Source organism: Physeter macrocephalus, chromosome 21, assembly GCF_002837175.3.
Source record: "Physeter macrocephalus isolate SW-GA chromosome 21, ASM283717v5, whole genome shotgun sequence".
NCBI classification, from domain to species: Eukaryota; Metazoa; Chordata; class Mammalia; order Artiodactyla; family Physeteridae; genus Physeter; species Physeter macrocephalus.
In genome coordinates this window covers 10098424-10102264 of record NC_041234.1, presented here as the reverse complement: position 1 = coordinate 10102264, position 3841 = coordinate 10098424, and the positions used below count along the sequence as shown (strand labels likewise).

General features: G+C 50.3%; 1 pseudogene; it reads right to left on the bottom strand.

Annotated features, from left to right (window-relative positions):
• Positions 1–824: 824 nt before the first annotated feature.
• Positions 825–1847, bottom strand: LOC102991042 (melanoma-associated antigen B5-like; annotated as a pseudogene).
• Positions 1848–3841: the final 1994 nt, after the last annotated feature.

Sequence of the window (3841 nt, the reverse complement as noted above, 5' to 3'; positions counted from 1 at the left end):
TCTCTCTGCCATGTGAGGACAGAGAGAAGGTTGCTGTCTGTAAGCCAGGAAGAGAGCTCTCACAAGGAATGGAACCCACTGGCACATTGATTGTGAACTTCCCAACTTCCATATCTGTGAAAAATAAATGGCTGTTGTTTAAGCCACCCAGTCTGTGGTATTGTTATAGCAGCCTGAGCAGACTAATAGAGGGTTTTTCCTGTCAACTCTGAAGCGTACTGTTGGAGGGTTTGGCCTCTACTCACCACTTCCAGGACCTCAACTAGCCCACCACACAATGGAAATGAAAATTACATTCCACTGAGGACTTGCAGTTTCCTAAAGTCCCAAACTGCCTTGCTCAGGAAATTTACACTTAACTGCTCTCATAAGGAACACCCTCCTCCTCACCCATTCTTTTTACTTTACCTATAGGTCATAGAGAATATTTCAGTATCTTACTCATATGAGTGCAACTCACAGGCTCTAAAATTCTCTGAGTAGAGGCTGGATTTTCTTTCTTAGCATCCCCAGTACTAACACTGAACCTTCCAAAGAGCAGATGCTCAACATTTGGTGAATAAAAGAGCCAGTGAACACAAGGTGTAATTTATTAAGATTTAATTTCTCTTACTTTCTTGAAGAAGCTAAGAAACTCAGAGTATAAATCAATTACTTTTACAAAGCTAAAGATTGAAAGGAACAAGGAAAAGTAAGATTGATCATGTTTTACTTTTTTTTTCTATCCCATTATCCTAACTGTTTTACTGTGGGATTCTTTCACATTTCCAAGAATATAATCCCTATTGTGATGTTATATTTTCTTGTCTGGGGGATAAAAAACCTCAGACTTCAACAGGGATGGGAAGATGTTGCTGGGCATGGCCCTGGAAGGTGCACTGACTGGCAGTAGTGTCAGCCCTGGCTTCATCCGTGGCTCTGGCTTTCTCTTCTTCATCTCGCAAAGCTTCTTCATAGTAAGATGGGAAGGCACTGGGAACTGTATCATTGACCTTTGCCAAAAATTCCAGGACTTTCATCTTGCTGGTCTCGGCGTGGGCTCTCGGGCCCCACAGGAACTCATAGCGCGGAGGATCACCGTTGGGCACCTGACGGTACTCCAGGTACTTCAGCCTCACTAAATCTTTGGTGATCTACCTGGGCTCCCCATAGATGAAATGTTTCCTTCCAGCATACGCTCGCATCATACTCAGGAATTTCCAGATGTCTTCCTCAGTGGCACAGTTGCCCTTCATGAAGATCATACCCAGGAGATTCATCAGGAGACCGGTCTTGGGTAACCCCCTTCTACCACGCACCCTCCCATTGTTGGGAAGTTTCAATTTGCTGACAAGATCGTAGCAGTGACTTGTTGAGTCGACTTCCTTCACATCTACTGCAAAGACTATCTCAATGAGCTCAGAGGCTCTCTTGAGAATCTCAGCAAATCAGTCTTGGTACTTTTGGTTGACAATCTTCAGCATATCTTCCTTCATAATGGGCTGTTTCATTTTATACTTGTACAGAAGGAACTGCTGCTCCAACAACCCAGGCTTCCTGGTTAAAAAGTCAGTTCCTGAGCTCTCAGTGAAGGGTGGGACCTCATAGGTGCTTGCCCTATCCTCATGTTGGCTGTTGGAAGCTTCATCAGATCTTGTGTAAGAAATGCCTGCAGAAGTAGTGGTGGTAGTTGGTGCTCTTTGAGGCTCCTGGGCAGTGCTACATGACCCAGCAGCAGGCAGACTTTGGGTAATGTCTCCACACTGAGGAGAGGAGGTGGTATTGGACTCCTCTTCTGCTGCTGCTATGGCCTGGGCACCCCCACAACTCGGTCTCACCTCCGGCCTAGTGGCGTTTATCACCAGCATGGACCTTACTCTTCTGACTCTGAGGCATGGTCAAGGACAGCACGAAGGAGTATAGACAGGAGGTCAGAAGATGTGGACACCTGGAGGAAGGGAGAATAAGATTCTATGAGCACCTTCAGCGGGGAGATTCCTCCCTGGCTTTAACCAAGGCCACCTCTGCAGGGTTCTTGAGGGCACTGCTCGAGGACCCCTCAAGGCTTCTGTTTTGGTCAGCCTGTCCCCTGAGAACCCTGTGGAGGATGTTAGAACCTTAGACTGCAGCCTGTCAGCTCTGCCTGGGGTATACTAGGATAACAGCAGGGGCTGCCAGTAGGAAGCCTCTGTTGTGGGGTGTGACAGTCTTCTCAGTTTACAGTCAGGATCATCATGTCAACTGTTGGCAGGTCCAGGGCCCCTTCTATTCTGTTGCTTTGAAGTTGACACCTCAGACCAAATCCAACACTTCCCTGAGACCCCAGAGGAGGAAGTAAAGGGGTTCCTTAGCCCCTCTCTCTGTCAGGGGGCACCCAACTGAGAGTTATGTGGAGCCCTCTCTGTCATGGGCTGCTTGGGTGCTCAGTTGTCATTCAGGATACTCACCTGTTCTCCAGGTAGTACCTGGTACACCTCCCCTCTGCTGACTGGTGGCTGCAACTTCATACTAACCTTATACTCTTCTCTCTTACATTTGATGTAAATAAGTGAGGGTGATCCTCAGCCTGACAGCCCTGCCCTGAACCTTCAAGTTCTGAATGCAAAGGTAGGGCCTAGATTTTTTGTTATCTCTTCAGTGATTGGTGATCCCTTCAGTTTTTCCCTTCCTTTGACCCTTGGCATAGTCTGGGACTTCTCTCTTTCTGCCAGCGTCTCCTGAGACACACCCCACCCCAGGAGGATATGAGAGTTTCCCCAGTTGCCAGTGGTCTCCAAGGCTGAGAATAGGGGATGGATTCTCTTATACCCTAGTTGTGGGTGTTTCCCCCCAGACAACTAAACTACTGGAAAGATCTGGAAATCCTCCTATTGTGGGGGATAAACTATCCCTTATAAACAAAATCTCTCACCCCCCCACCTCCTGCCTCCCCACCACCCTCAGCCTTCCTGCCTCCCATCCCCCACCCTCCCCTCCCCGTGGTACCATAGGAGAAAATGAGTGTCAGTCATCACACCACCAGTTGAACAGACACCCCAGGCTGGCAGCAGGGCGGGAATTCCCTCAGTCCTCACATAGGGTCCTTTTCCTGACTCCTGGCCACACTTGGGATGCTTTCCTCTGCTAACTTGAGGCCCCTCCCTTCAAACCAACGCCCTCACATCCCTGAGACCCTCCTCTCAGAAGTAAGCCCGATAGCCCTGCGTGGGGCTTCCCAGGCTTGACGGAAGCCACAAGTTCTGTGCCACTTCACTGTTCTGGGGTTGAGGGCCCCTCAGACCTCACTCAGAGTTCCGTCTTTGAACTCCTTCAGGGCAAAGCCCTCAGCTTCCTGATCTATCAAATAGGAAAGGAAGGCTTCCCTCCACCTGACTGCCATGCTTGGGTCCTCTGAGAGTGGCAAGCAGGGCCTCGTTGGGACTTTCCACCTAGGTTTGCTCACCCAGACTCTTGCCAGTATCTTCTCCTCCATGTGCTGAACTGGGGCTGCCCACATAAACCAAGGCCCTCACCGCCCTGAGAGCCTCTGGGCCGAAATCTCCCTCAGCCTGACTGCGCTGCGCAAGGCCTGCCAGGACTTAGAAGAGGTGCGAGGTTTTGGAGGGGAGGCAGGGGGTGGGGGATGTCTCCCATTCGTCATTCAGGCTCCTCACCTCGACTCGGTTCCTGCTGGAACCTGGAACTCCTCACCCCCGAGGCTGCTCGCCGCAGGAGGCAAAGTCTCTCACCTTCCTCAGGCTCCCTAGGAGGAAGTGAGCGCTACCCCTCACCTCACCACCGACAGGGCCTCGATCTCTGGCGCCTCCTCTGTTCTGGGGTAGAGGGCACCCTCAGTTTCACACAGGATTCTCGATTATACTCC